We start from the raw sequence: 15842 nt of genomic DNA on the forward strand, positions 1-15842 counted from the left end.
AGGCATATGGGATACTTGCCTTCATTAGCCGAGGCATAGAATATAAGAGCAAGGAGGTTATGATGGAGCTGTATAAAACACTGGTTAGGCCACAGCTGGAATACTGTGTGCAGTTCTGGTCGCCACACTACAGGAAAGATGTGATCGCGTTAGAGAGGGTGCAGAGGAGGTTCACCAGGATGTTACCAGGGCTGGAGCGCTTCAGCTATGAAGAGAGACTGGGCAGATTGGGTTTGTTTTCCTTGGAGCAGAGGAGGCTGAGGGGGGACATGATTGAGGTGTACAAAATTGTGAGGGGCATAGATAGGATGGATGCTGAGGAGCTTTTCCCCTTAGTAGAGGGGTCAATAACTAGGGGGCATAGATTCAAGGTAAAGGGAGGGAGGTTTAGAGGGGATTTGAGAAAGAACTTTTTCACCCAGAGGGTGGTTGGAGTCTGGAACTCACTGCCTGAAAGGGTTGTGGAGGCAGAAACCCTCACAACATTTAAGAAGCATTTGGATGAGCATTTGAAATGCCATAGCATACAAGGCTACGGGCCAAATGCTGGAATATGGGATTAGATTAGACAGGGCTTGATGGCCGGCATGGACACGATGGGCCTCTATCTGTGCTGTATTACTCTATGACTCTATGACTCTATGTGCAGGGGTTGATACCCTCTTGCACCACCTGCATACACCTTTTATTAATCCAAAAACTTAAGAACGACTAATAACATAACAATATTCATATGCTTAAAACAAAAACACGCAAATGGCCAAAATCTAAAAATGGAGGGACGCTTAACCTTCAATACTAGCAACTTAAAGTGGGGTGTCTTCTTCCCCCATTCGCACATAGCGTTCTCTCCATTCTCCTGTGTTCTCGTGCCTCTGGAGGCGTTTGCCTCTTTTGCAATGCACGAATAGCAAAAATATCACGATTAAAACCTGACACACTACTAGGATGTGGGATGCTATTCTAATCCAGGCCAGGACCTCTATGTTAGTGAACAAGTCCCACCATGGTGGGATGACTATGTCCAATATGTCTTTTCCTATCTCTAAAGTCTTCTGCTCCAGTGTGTAAAAATGTTTCTGTGAAACTATAACGGCTTTTAAAATCTTGGTGAGGTGTTCGGGAAGAGGGGGAATGACATAACCAAAATGCGCGACGAATCATTGCAAGTCCATGAAATTCTCTTTGACAGTGAGGTGAACGGTGGAGGGTGCAGGAATGGGGACAATTCATTGTTGTGCCACTTGAACCTCGGCCCTGGGTTTGAAACAGAAACTGCTATCACTGATCGAACACCACTCGCGTTGTCCGTAGCGGTAGTGAGGCACTGCAGTGGTGACGCAGTATGTCCCACCCCCGATATATGCTACCTGCGGGGGCACATGGTCCTCTGCCATTGCCTCCATGGTGCAATTTATCGGCTTCGCGCTAGCGGTTCTGAACCCGCACTGTGGTTTCAAAAAGGCATTCAAGTGCTGGGGGCACAGGATGTGTGCTCCCCGGCTCCGACACCCCGAGAGGTCGGTGCCTGTCATCGTACGCTCCCATCTGATGACATAAGGCGGGACCACTGCGTAACGAATGTGGGCGCCCCCCTGAATGACTCCAATGTTCTCCACCCTGTATACCGGGGCGGGCTTTGCTGCGGGGCCCAACACCGGCATTCTTACCACTATTCCCATGATAGTATGATTCGAACATCCGCAGTCCACTGGGACTGGGTACGCTTCTGCAGCTAGTCTGAGCTGGCACGGGCTTAATGCATTCTCAAAAGGGTGGAGCGCTTGCAAGTGCTTGTTGCTGATCCAGGACGGGACCAAACCCTGTTTTAAATCCTCAAGATTACTGCGGCCCTCGCCCAGTAACCACGCCCCGTATAGCACACAGGCCTCGTTTTGCGCAGCTTGATCAGACGCATTCCGATCCTCCTTAATGAGTGCATTTACCGTTCTCGCGTGTTTCTCCAGCTCAGCTATTATTTCCTTAAAGTGCAGTGTCATGGCCTGGTCCTCATGTAACTCAGAACCCACTACCTTATTTTCGTCTGTCAGTATGTTCCTTAACTGGGCTTTTAAACTGTTGATCTGTGTCTGCAGCTCCACGTTATCTAGAGCGTTGACGACAGATGTCCCGGTATTAAAAGCAGTGAATATGTAATTTACTGTACCCCTTCTTTGCCTCCCGACTCGATCCAAAACTTCTGGTGGTGTGGTGTATAATTTGTCTTTGTCGATGTCGGCAAAGTCAAACTCGTAAAACTGTCTAAACATTCGGGTTAACAGGACCTGGTATAATTGTTCCGTTTCTTTGGGACACCACTCCGGCAATCGTACCTCAGTGAGGTTTAAAATCACTGAGGCCACCGCGTAGTGTACCCCTTGGTACAGCACCTGACCGGTGGGTACCAATACTAAACCGTTCCCGGGTCCCTTGGTGGTGGTTGGGCACCCTTCTTTCTGGGCTTTTGCTACCGGAAGCGTGGGCAGGGGCTTGCATGGGCGGGTGATGAGTTCAGTGGCGTTTACCGGAATAGGGGAGTATGGGGCTCCGCACGCTCGAGTGCTGACATCCCATCTCATCCCCTTTCCTTCATCCTGCCACTGCCTCTGGAAGAAGATGGATACGCCCTTGGGGCAAACGCGTTTTGAACCCCACATACAGACATATATTCCTTCATCTGGTTCCCACCATTTGTCCCAACACACACGTAATTGTCCGTGAGTCCCCGCAATAGTCCGATGGGTATTATTACCCAGTCGCTCCCACTCGACCGTAGAGTTCTTCATGTCCTTTCCCAGCTTTCGCAGCCACCACCATCGCCTTAGTGGTACGTTCCCATTACACACCAGACAGATCCTCTTTCCCACGGTAACGCTGACTCTGGGTGCAAGGATCCTCACCCGAGGGCACGTTAACGAAGTCTCTTGGTAGGCAAAACCGAAATTGCTGGAGTATTCCGTAGAATTCGTCCCCAGCCAACCTGGCCATCTCCCCTGGTGGAAGTAGGTGGCGGTTTCCTCAGCCTCTCGCTCCCCTGTCCCATCCGTTGCGATGGGGGCCGTGTCCACGGAACACCCGAAGATGATGACGTCCTTGGTGCGGCCTCGGTAGGCCCACCCGCACCCGATCGCCACGAACACGATGAGAATTTTTTTCATCATATCCCAGGTTTCTGTAACCAATAAAATGATGTAGCCAGGCTCCCAATAGGTGCTGGCCTAATTAAATGGACGCGCGGGTTCCTGGACCCCGCTCCCAAACAAGCACACATACCGGGCAGACTTCAAAATTGTACTCTTAACATTTCTTAACACCGTAAACTTTATATTCCTTAAACTATCATAATTACCTAACTTAACTTATGTACAGCGCCGCCCTCCGCCGGGCGGCCTACTGAATTCCTGTGAGGGCTGCAGCGTGCCACACCCTGCGGTGGGGCTGCACTGGCCTTCGGCTTTGATCCCCCACAGCCTGTCGCTGTTGAACGGGAACCATGCCTTTCTGGGGCTGCTCTAAACCGAGGTTGGGAAAAATGGGGAGAATCTGGCCAAAACTTTCTGGGCTGGGGCGCTCGAGTTGACCTACGAGGGGCTGCTTTGGGTGAGGCTCCCGGGGCTGATGGACCGGGGGTTGGGACCGTCACCGCCTGTGGTTCCACCACAGCTGCCGGCTCCAGCTCCCCTCCCTCAGGCTCCGCCCCCCCGGGGCCGGGATTTGTGGCTTCCGACTCCACCTCACCTGTCCCTACAGGTAGCGAGTCTCCGCCCCCATTCCCTACCTCCCCCAAGCTTGAGTCGAGGGCGGGATCGTCGTCCTCTGACTCTTCCTCCTCCGTGATTGGGTCTAAGGCGAGGTCGAGCTGTTCGGGCTCTTCCTCGTCCGAATCCCAAATTAGAGGGGAGACCTCCCACTCCGATGGGGTGGCCCCTCCCTTCACGCAGGCTACTGTTCCAGCCTGTGTGGTCTGTGACTCTGTTACAGGCTGAGGATTTTTGTTCTCAGACCTGGTCCCTTTTGTTGGCCCTTGTGCACCCGATTTAAACAGTTTACACTGGTTAATGTGAAACCATTTGGTACGTCGGGGCACCTTCACTGCATAAACCATGGGGCTGGCCTTGTCTACAATGCTGTAAGGCCCCATGTACAATGGTTCAAAACTCCCTACCCTGGCGTAGTTTCGGACCATGACCTGGTCTCCGACTACCCACTCTTGTTGCTTACGAGGTTCCAGTAACAGTCGATTTCCCTGGTGCTGTCTTCCCATGTTCCCAGCCGCCTGCCCATAAATCTGTTTCAGGCGCTCCAAAAGGGTTTGGACGAATTTGTTTCGCTTCACCTCTCGGAGCTGGCCCTCAGTGAGCACCGGGGCTAGTACATGGGTGGGTGTTCGCATGATCCTTCCAGTCATTAATTCGTGCGGGGAATACCCCGTACTTTTGGACTGGCTGGCTCGGATCCCCATGAGGACTAAAGGCAGGACCTCCGCCCATTTCTGGGGCGAGCCCATTGTCTCTTTCCTCAGCTTTTCTTTGAGGGTCCGATTCATGCGTTCAACAATCCCGGATGACTGGGGATTGTATGCTACGTGCCACTTCCCCTCAATGCCCAAGAGCATGAGGGCGTTCTGCATTACTTGACCGGTGAACTGACTCCCTTGGTCGGACTCTACAAAACGGGGGAGTCCCCACCGTGAGAACACTTCCCGAATCAAGATCTTAGCAGTGCCCAGTGCCGTAGCTGTTCTGCACGGGAAAGCTTCTACCCATTTGGTGAACACATCTACCAGGACAAGGCAGTACTTATATCCTCCCTGGGCGGCGGGCAGGGGCCCGATGTAGTTGTGGTAAACCACTGTCATACCTGTCTGTGTCTGTATGTGTATTCCACTAGGTACAGGTCTGGACATGCCTCGGCTGACTCCTCCCACTATTCCAGGTATATAAGTGACTACCTCCCAGTCCCTTAGTATTCTGGACGGGTCGACCACTCGAGACAAGACCTTCATTCTTTAGTTAATAAAAGCCTGATTGTTACTCGCTCAACTTCAGTCTTTTGAGTAATTGATGGCGCATCAATTTTATTAACTAAATTTTTTATAATGGAGAAGATCCTCACACCAGCATGCCTGGACCTGGACAGTCGGGAAGCGGACGCTTCCACCAAGTTTGCTCACTGGCTTACGTGCTTCGAGACATTCCTGACTGCCTCCACTGCGGTCGAAACGGATGCGGACAAACTGTCTGTCCTGATCTCCAAGGTGAACCACCGAGTGTACTCAGTCATCCGGGATGCGACCTCGTACACAGCCGCCCTCCAGCTCCTCAAGACCCAGTACACGCGCCCTGTGAACGAAGTATACGCTCGGCACCTTCTGGGGAGTCGCAAGCAACAACCTGGGGAATCGACTGAGGAATACCTCCAAGCACTGTCCGTGCTTGGCCGGGCCTGTGGGTGTAAGGCGGTAACGCCCGCTAAGTACACGGAGGAACTGATCCGGGATGCCTTCGTAGCGGGCCACAGGTCCAACTACACCCGACAGCGACTGCTGGAGCAGAGTGACCTCACCCTCGACAAAGCCTCCGACATCGCACTAACGCTGGACGCAGCCTTCCGGGGCATGGATGCCTACTCCTCTGCACCGTGGACGCCGCGGGGAACGACAACCTGGGACACGGTAGGACAGCCCCATAGCACCGTGCCACCCCAGCCACAGCCCAACAACGGCCCAACTACCGCAGCAGTGTCCCAAAGCCAGACAGCAGTATCCCAAGGCCAGAAATGCTACTTCTGTGGCCAGGCCAAACACCCCAGAGCGCGCTGCCCGGCGAAGAATGCAACCTGCTCGGGCTGCGGGAAAAAGGGACACTACGCCAGCGTCTGCAAGGCCAAAGCCACCCCGAACGCCAGCAGCGCCGCGTGTGGGCCGTGCGAGCCGCCATCTTGGGCCTCCCCAGCCATGTGCGAACCACCGCAGCAGCAGCCATCTTGGACGACTCCAGCCACATGGGAATCATGGGCGCCGCCATCTTGGACACCAGCCGGGACGCAGCAGACCGCCAACCCCCACCCATCTGATACTCGCAGCGACACACCGACCCCTACGCTGGCCTCTGTGACGCTGGACCAAACGAGACCGCACCAGTTAGCTCGGTCCAAAATGGACGTTAAGGTAAACGGCCATGCAATAAACTGCCTTTTTGACTCCGGGAGCACAGAGAGCTTCATCCACCCCGACACGGTGCGGCGTTGCTCTCTCCCAGTCCTGCCTGCGCACCAGCGGATTTCTATGGCCTCCGAGTCCCAGTCAGCGGACATTGGCGGCTACTGCGTGGTGACACTAGTAGTAGACGGGACTGTGTTCAATAATTTTAAACTCCTGGTCCTGCCCGACCTCTGCGCTGCCGTTCTACTGGGGTTGGATTTCCAGTGCCACCTCAAAAGCGTTACGATGGCGTACGGTGGCCCCCTCCCCCCACTCACAGTCCGCAGCCAGCAGCCTCCAAATTGCCCGCCGCGCACTAGATGCAACCTCTCCACACTCAGAGTCCCACCCCCCCCACTGTTTGCTAACCTCACCCCTGACTGTAAGCCCATCGCCACAAAGAGCAGGCGATACAGTGCCGGGGACAGGGTTTTCATCAAAACCGAAGTGGAACGGCTCCTGAAGGAGGGGATTATTGAGGGCAGCTCCAGCCCCTGGCGAGCCCAGGTTGTAGTCGTTAAGACCGGCGAGAAACAACGCCTGGTCATCGACTACAGCCAAACAATAAACCGCTACACCCTGCTGGACGCCTACCCACTCCCCCGCATAGCTGACATGGTCAACCAGATCGCGCAGTACCGCGTCTTTTCGACCATTGACCTGAAATCAGCGTACCACCAGCTCCCCATCAGCCCTGAAGACCGCCAGTATACTGCTTTTGAGGCAAACGGCCGCCTCTATCACTTCCTTAGGGTTCCCTTCGGCGTTACCAACGGGGTCTCCGTCTTCCAAAGGGAGATGGACCGGATGGTCGATCAAAACGAGCTGCAGGCCACTTTCCCTTACCTAGATAATGTGACCATCTGCGGCCATGACTTGCAGGACCATGACGCAAACCTCGAGAAATTCCTCCGCACCGCCCAACTCCTGAACCTGACATATAACAAGGAGAAGTGCATATTCCGCACAGACCGCCTCGCCATCCTTGGCTGTGTTGTAGAACACGGGGTCATCGGTCCCGACCCGGACCGGATGCGTCCCCTTATGGAACTCCCACTGCCCCACTGCCTAAAAGCTCTGAAGAGGTGCCTAGGGTTTTTTTCCTACTACGCTCAGTGGGTCCCCTACTATGCAGACAAAGCCCGTCCGCTGATCAAGTCCACCTCTTTTCCCGTGACGGCAGAGGCCCGCTTAGCCTTCCACCGTATCAAGGAAGACATTGCCAAAGCCACCATGCACGCAGTGGACGAATCCATCCCCTTCCAGGTGGAAAGCGATGCGTCCGACTTCGCTCTGGCCGCCACCCTTAATCAGGCGGGGAGACCTGTGGCATTCTTCTCACGAACCCTCCAGGGCCCGGAGACCAGACACTCCGCGGTCGAGAAGGAGGCCCAGGCTATCGTGGAGGCTGTGCGTCATTGGAGGCACTACCTGGCCGGAAAACGATTTACCCTGCTCACTGACCAGCGTTCAGTTGCTTTTATGTTCAACAACAAGCAGAGGGGCAAAATCAAAAATGACAAGATCTTGAGGTGGAGAATCGAACTTTCCACCTACAATTACGAGATCTTGTACCGGCCTGGGAAGCTCAATGAACCCCCAGATGCCCTATCGCGTGGCACCTGCGCCAGCGCGCAGATCGATAGGCTGAGGGCCCTCCACAATGACCTCTGCCACCCGGGGGTCACCAGGTTCTTCCACTTCATCAAGGCCCGCAACCTGCCTTACTCCATTGAGGAGGTCAGGACCATGACCAAGAACTGCCAAGTCTGCGCTGAGTGCAAACCGCACTTTTATAGACCAGACAGAGCCCACCTGATAAAAGCCACTCGCCCTTTCGAACGCCTGAGCGTCGATTTTAAAGGGCCTCTCCCCTCCTCCGACCGCAATGTGTACTTCCTCAACATCATTGACGAGTACTCCCGGTTCCCGTTCGCTTTCCCCTGCCCGGACATGACCAGTGCCACGGTCATTAAATGTCTGAACAGCCTCTTCACCCTGTTCGGTTTCCCCAGCTATATCCATAGCGACCGGGGCTCATCGTTTATGAGCGACGAACTCCGCCAGTACCTGCTCGCTAGGGGTATTGCCACAAGCAGGACCACCAGTTACAACCCCCGGGGGAACGGACAGGTGGAAAGAGAGAATGCAACTGTTTGGAAGGCTGCCCTACTAGCCTTAAAGTCTAGGGGCCTTCCGACCTCCCGCTGGCAGGAGGTGCTCCCCGATGCGCTCCACTCGATTCGGTCACTTCTCTGCACTGCCACCAATGCCACCCCTCACGAGAAAATGTTTGTCTTCCCAAGGAAGTCCACATCGGGGACATCGTTACCGCCATGGCTGACGTCCCCAGGGCCGGTACTACTGAGAAGACACGTGAGGGCCAATAAAACGGACCCCCTGGTCGAGAGGGTCGACCTCCTCCACGCCAACCCCCAGTACGCTTACATTGCGTACCCGGACGGGCGGGAGGACACAGTCTCCATACGAGACCTCGCACCCTCGGGGACCGCTGTAACCCACTACCCATTACCACCCCCCCCCACGACCCGATATCCAACCCCAGCAGCCGGCTCGCCTTGGACCGTCACCCATGAGGACTACACTCCAGGGCCCCAGCCTACACGGGACGCGACGCCGGAAGCTCCACCACCCCTGCCGTCGCCACGTCGATCACAGCGGCAGACAAGACCTCCGGAGAGACTCCAATACACGAACTTTTAAATACACTTCACCCCGCCGGACTCATTTTTAAACAAGGGGTGAATGTGGTAAACCACTGTCATACCTGTCTGTGTCTGTATGTGTATTCCACTAGGTACAGGTCTGGACATGCCTCGGCTGACTCCTCCCACTATTCCAGGTATATAAGTGACTACCTCCCAGTCCCTTAGTATTCTGGACGGGTCGACCACTCGAGACAAGACCTTCATTCTTTAGTTAATAAAAGCCTGATTGTTACTCGCTCAACTTCAGTCTTTTGAGTAATTGATGGCGCATTTCTGGGGCGAGCCCATTGTCTCTTTCCTCAGCTTTTCTTTGAGGGTCCGATTCATGCGTTCAACAATCCCGGATGACTGGGGATTGTATGCTACGTGCCACTTCCCCTCAATGCCCAAGAGCATGAGGGCGTTCTGCATTACTTGACCGGTGAACTGACTCCCTTGGTCGGACTCTACAAAACGGGGGAGTCCCCACCGTGAGAACACTTCCCGAATCAAGATCTTAGCAGTGCCCAGTGCCGTAGCTGTTCTGCACGGGAAAGCTTCTACCCATTTGGTGAACACATCTACCAGGACAAGGCAGTACTTATATCCTCCCTGGGCGGCGGGCAGGGGCCCGATGTAGTCGACCTGAATCGACTGCCATGGTCCCTCTACCCTCCTGATGTGCCCCATGGGCACCTTCCTTTTGTGGGGGTCTGGGTTGTTTGCAGCGCACACAAGACAGCTTGTGCAGAATTCGCGGACATCGTCCCGAAGTCCCGGCCACCATCCCGCCTGCTCTACCCACTGCCAGGTAACCTCAGGCCCGGGGTGTCCCGCCCCTGGACCCTCGTGGGCCAGTTGCAGGAATTCCCTCCGGTGCTGCTGCGGCACAACCCACTGCTCCTCTCGGAACAGCATGCCTTCTTTGACTGAGAGGACTGCCGTACTGTACGGACCCTCTACCTGTTTGCCTTCTGTGATGGCTTTTAGGACTGTTTTTAGGGCGGGATCCAGGGTATGGACGGTCTTTAGGTCTGGGGGCGGTGTCACCCCTGTGTTCCCTGGAATTCCCTCCCTGCCTTGGATCGCCGCCACGGGTCCGGGTCCATAGGGGTCCCAGAGAATGCCGTTGCGGGCACCCTCCCTGGCTAGCGCATCCGCCTGCTGGTTGCCCTGACTGCGGGGTTCTGTGGTGGAATGAGCCTTCACCTTATGGATGAACACCTCCCCTTCCTCTCCCACAGCTGCCAGGATCTTTTCCAGCAAGGGCTTAACTGTTAAAGGCCGCCCGTCCGCAGAGGTATATCCGCGGCGGGACCAGATGGCGAGGTACTCCGTACACGACTTGCATGTGAACATGCTGTCTGAGCAAATCGTGTATGGGGTTGGGAAAATCTCGGGGTGGGTAACCACGTACGCCACCGCGGACAGTTCAGCCTGCTGTGCGCTCATAGTGCTGGGGAGCTTAATTGCCAGGGCAATGTTTGCCGCAGGGTCATAAACTCCACACCCTGAGAGTCGTTCGCAGATACAGTGCTAGAACCGTCTACGTAGATTTCGCGGCCTGTGGGGTGTATCCCAGCCCGTAAACCTATGTTGACCTCCCATACCCCTTCTACGGAACACCGATGGGCTGTTCCGGGATATACCATGTTGGCTGCGAGCTTTGGCTCGCAGAGGCCTTTAACTTTGAGATCCATCTGGGAAAGGAGGAGGGTCCAGCGCGCAATCCGAGTGCTGCTTACGGTCCCATCCTTAATCCTTCCATCCAGAAGCATCTTTGTGGGGGTGTGATGGGTGAGGAGCGTGATGGGAGAGGTTCCTGTGAAGATCACTGATCTGTTCACAGCCCAATGCGTGGCCAGGAGATGCCGTTCGCAATTGGAGAAACTCCTCTCTACATCCGTGAGCACCCTGGAGGAATAAACTACCAGTCTCAGCTTGCCGTGCCGCTCCTGGAGCAACACGGCGCTCAGGCTGTCCCCACTAGCGGCTACCTCCAGGAAGAACTCCTCTCCCCCATCTATGGCCCCTAGGGCTGGCGCGGTCTGCAGATCTCTTTTCAACTTCTCGAATGCTGCCTGGCACCCCTCATCCCAAGACCACTCGATTCCCTTGTGTAAGAGTCGGAGTAGCGGGGCTGCTGTGGCAGCATAGTCCTCAATGAAATCTCTGCAGTACCCGGTCAATCCCAAAAAGGACCTTACACCCGTTACTGTGTTGGGGATCGGCAGATCTTGTACTGATTCCCTTCTGGCCTTATCTATGGCTCTTTCTCCAGCGCGGATGGCCAGACCCAGGAATTTGACTTCCTGCTGGCCAATCTGTGCTTTCTTTGGGTTTACTTTGAAACCCTTCCTTTCTAACAGTTCCAATAATTCGGCTAATAGTGGGCCGTGCTCCTCCCTTGTGTCCGTGAACAGGAGTAGGTCGTCCACATACTGTACTATCTGGTTGGGCTGGCTAAACTCTTTTAAACTCCCCGCCATGCATTGATGGAAAATGCTGGGGCTGTTGTGAAAACCCTGTGGCAAGCAGTTCCAAGTGTACTGTTGCCCTTTGAAAGTAAAGGCAAACTTGTACTGATCCTCCCGCCGCAGCGGAATGGACCAGAAACCGTTCGAGATGTCCAGCACCGTGAACGTGGTCGCCGATGCTGGAATACTCCCTATTAGGTCTGCAACTGCTGCTACCGTGGGCGCGCAGGCTGGGATGTTACTATTGAGGACTCTGTAGTCCACCGTGGCTCTCCACGAATTGTCCGGCTTCTTTACCGGCCATAAGGGGGAGTTCACGCGAGTGGCTATTGGTCTCAATACGCCCTGCTGCACCAATGAAGATATTGCGGTCTCCATGTCGGGTTCTGCCTCCTTGGGGAAATTATACTGCTTTTGGGGTCGGATCATGGGGTCCCCGTCTACGCCGACTTCAAACCCAGTGACTCTCCCACAGTCGTGCTTGTGGGTGGCAAACGCGGTCAGATTTTCCGACACACACGCCTGCAAGTCCGTTGGGACGTTCGCTACCATGAGCTCGAGATCGTAACCTCCTGACGGCTTCATGGTGCACAGGGCCCCCTTTTCTTCCCTCCCTGGGATTACGACTACCTTACCTAAACCGCTCTCGGCTCCCCAGAGACAGTGATTTCTCAGGTCCACGAGGATCCCGTGTTCCACCAAGAAATCAGCCCCGAGGATGCCTTTTCCACCCCCCTCACTCCACTTCAATAGGATACACGTCCATGTGGTGTGGAGTGCTCCCAAATGAATGGAGAGCGGGATGGAGTACGCGCCAGCCTGTTCTCTGCCTGTGAAACCCGCTACTAAGAATGGAGCCTGGGTGGACAGAGGTGAGGCAAAAGGTCTAGCTGTGTGGATCACGGTACACGAAGCTCCCGTATCCAACAGGTAACTACCCTTTTCCCTTTCCACCTCCATTTCCACCACAGGTCTTCTCCAGGCGTCATAGCGGAGCGGACACAAGTAGACGGGCTGCGCAGGCGTCAGTCATTTAGGTGCTTCGGTTGGGGTCTCGGGAGCGATAGGGCTGTTGGCGACCGCTACCTTCCCCTGCGAGGTCATCAGAGACCGCATAGTCTCCAAGATTGACTCAATTGTAGCGGGATCCACAACCGCACCACCTCCTGTTGTTGGGGCAGGGGCTACAGTTGGGTTCTGGACTGGTGCTGGGGCAACGGTCTGGGCTTGGGCTCGGGCGAACATTCTCTCTCTCTTATCCTTCCATGGATTTCTACAGTCCTTGCGTCAATGACCCTCCTTCCCACACCCGTAACAACTGCTGTTGGCTTGGGGAGGGCGATTCCCCTCCTGATGCCATTCCTTTTTAGCAGAAGCTGCGGGCCTTGCCTCATGTACCTTTCCTTTTAAAACAGGCATTTTCCTACCCTTGTTGTTCCTGTAACTGATCGTGAGCTGATCAAGTACTAGTTCCTCCGTGGAGCGGGCGTTAGTGGGGTCAAACCATGCTTTGGCCTGCTCCCTCACTATTGGCAAGCAACCTGCTACCAGGCACCGGAGCCAATGCGCCCTTTGTTCATCATTTAGCGCGTTCCGTTCCGGTCCTCCCGGGCAGCTGCGCCGATACACGGGCCACAACCTTCCGGCGAAAACCCGTGGGGGTTCTCCCTCTAGCTGCACTGTCTTTTCTAAACGGAGGAACGGAGTTCCGTCACCCTCTCCTATAATCTCCAGGATCTCGTCCCGTAACAACTCATATTCCCTGTGCCCTCTCTTGCTCTCGTCAGGGAGACACTGGAGGAGCGAGCTGTCCAGGGAGAACAGCAGCATCTTAGACTGTTCAACCCCGTCGCAGTCATTAACTGCTGCGGTCTGCTCCACGTCCCTAAAATGGACGGAGGGATCTCCTGACTCGGAGAGTTTTGGGATGTGACTTATCATTGCCCTCAGCTGTTGTGCGCTGTGGGGCATTATGATCTGATTCACAAGGGGTCCGTCCTCGCCATTGTCTTCATTCGGACCGAGCCTCCGGTGTCGAGTTGGACACATCGGCGCCGGCCCCAACTCTACTATCTGGTGTTGCTCTACCTCAAGAATCTCTTCATCTACCGTCTCCGTTTCCTTCCCCGGAGTCCAAGACTCATCATAAGCAGGAGGCACAGAGGGTTCGGGGGTTGGTTCCTGAACTATCTCTTGTGGAATCGGTCTTTTGGATTCCTTGGCTAGCAATAGCTGGCTCGCTGGTGGGTTTATGAGACACACCAACCCGTTTGCCTTGGCTAGGGCCGTTCTCAGGTCCTCTTGCTCCCGGCGGCAAGCGCTGTGGTCGGTGCTCTCAGATCTATCCTCCATGGCCACCTTATATGCTGCCCTGGCTCCCAGAAGTTTTTCCTCTTGGGTCTCTATTTGCTTAGCTAGACGGAAACACCTCTCTCTCATTCTACCTTCACAGGCCTTGGCTTCAATGACCTGACATTTTAAATACTCTACCCGGGTTTCGTGGCAGCGAGTTGTGGAATGGCGTTCCTGATTCAGCGCGTTAAGCGATTCAATCAGTTTTTGACCTCCCGCAACCTTTTCCTCTACGTCTGCAAGCAACCCTTTGATCTGGGCTGTTTGTGCTGCAATGACTTGGTCCAAAAGCTGGACTTGCTTCTTGTAGCACATCAGCCAGACCGCCTTTTCTACAGATTTCTTATGCTCTTTACCCTCTGTCCACTTGATGGCTGCGTCTAGCGGGCGCCTATCCCTTAATAGGTCAGATATCCATTGTTTTGTGAGGTTGACTTTTCCAAAAACATAATCCGCTATTCTTTCATCCATCACATTTCATTTATTCAGACCTGGATCTAACACACTACTTTCCTGCTGCCAAGGTCCTGCCGCGGTCGCCATTTCTGTAGGGGGTTTCTCTTGCTCGTTCTGGTCTCCTGCCAGGCTTTGTGCAATAATTACCCTTGAGTGGTTCGACCCACTCTCCCCTACGGTTCTAGACCTTGGACTTAGATGCAGAGAAAGGACTCAATAGGCCAGGTTGAATAGCACGAAATGGATGCTTTTATTTTTAAACAGTTTGAAGCATTACAAAATACATGTCATAGGCACAGATTAAAGTAACTACAATCATGCACAAATTTATGAACTTGACTCTATGGAAATGGGGAACACACGGCACGTCGTAAAAGGGGAAACACATTACGATTTAACCTTACTCCCTCCCCTAAATACCTAAACTAAGTTTCGATTTGAGGAACTCGGGATCATGCTCACCACTATCAGAATCGCAAAAAGGGGTTCGCAATCTTTTAGCACAGCTTTCCGTCGTCACGTGGATCTGGAAACTTCTGGCGCAGTCGATATTCTCTCTCTCTCTCTCTCGGTGGCAGGGTAGACATAGCCTCGATGAGCGCTCGTCAAGGTTGAGATCCACTAGATCTGTTGTGGATTTGGGTTCATGGAACAGAACAACACCTCAATGGGATGTTGAGGCACGGAAGTGTCAGGCCCGGAATGTCCTTTCTCTCCGGCCTGGATCGTCGGTTTTCCTGAGGGTGTCTTCTTCTTCGGCCTGGGTCGTCGATGATCTCCCGACAACGGTACCCGGGCCACCCTCGTTGTCTTCTTGTCGCGGCCGAGCCTTGTCTGGCTGAACACCGACCACGTTGTCCCTTCCGAAATGTCCGTCCGAAACTTCCTGATCGAATTCCGAAGCTACCGAGGTAGAAGAAGCGCTGATGGACTTTTCAAAATCCATATTTATACCCTTTTGGGACAGTCTTATCTCCCGCCAAATCATAGTCCTGTCTTTGTATTAATTTTGGCGGGCAGAAATCTCTGCAGGGGCGCTTTGTCTTGTAACGGAAGCCGGTGATAACTTAACTGGCCTTCCTGGCCGATAATGTCTTTTACATTGTCACCGTGACTCGGTTCGCATATTGATCGGTCTGGAGATTTCCCTTGATGGCTGTTAAATGGTTTCTCCTTTGTACATTAAATGGGTATAAGTGTTCATGCATTGTCCGCCCATATCTTGATGGGCCCCATCCTGTTTGCCTGAAACCGTCCTGTACTTAGAATCCATTGAATATGTATGCTGTTTCCCTGAGTTTCGGTTTCCCGATACTGGCTTTCGCGGGCTTACTGTTTTCAATCCACAAGCCTGTCTGGCTTGCAGTAACAGAAATCAAATGGTCCAGAAACTGATCACGAGGCCCGGCGGCCATTTTGTATGCCCTTTTAGCAAAGGTTTTTCTGTGCAAGCTTACTTTGGTCAATAAACTGTCTTATTTTATCCTGTTTTCTTGCGTGATTATTGCTGAAAATATCGAATCTTACACCTTGAAGGCGCCGAACACTTCGAGTCTCTTCACCGGGAGCAAGCGGAAGCCAAGCACAGGCAGCGCAAGGAGCGCACGTCAACCCAAACACCCCACCCACTCGCCTCTTCAACCACGG

Source organism: Somniosus microcephalus, chromosome 8 (genome assembly GCF_052327205.1).
Source record: "Somniosus microcephalus isolate GS21.2 chromosome 8, FLI_Smic_1.0, whole genome shotgun sequence".
NCBI classification, from domain to species: domain Eukaryota; kingdom Metazoa; phylum Chordata; class Chondrichthyes; order Squaliformes; family Somniosidae; genus Somniosus; species Somniosus microcephalus.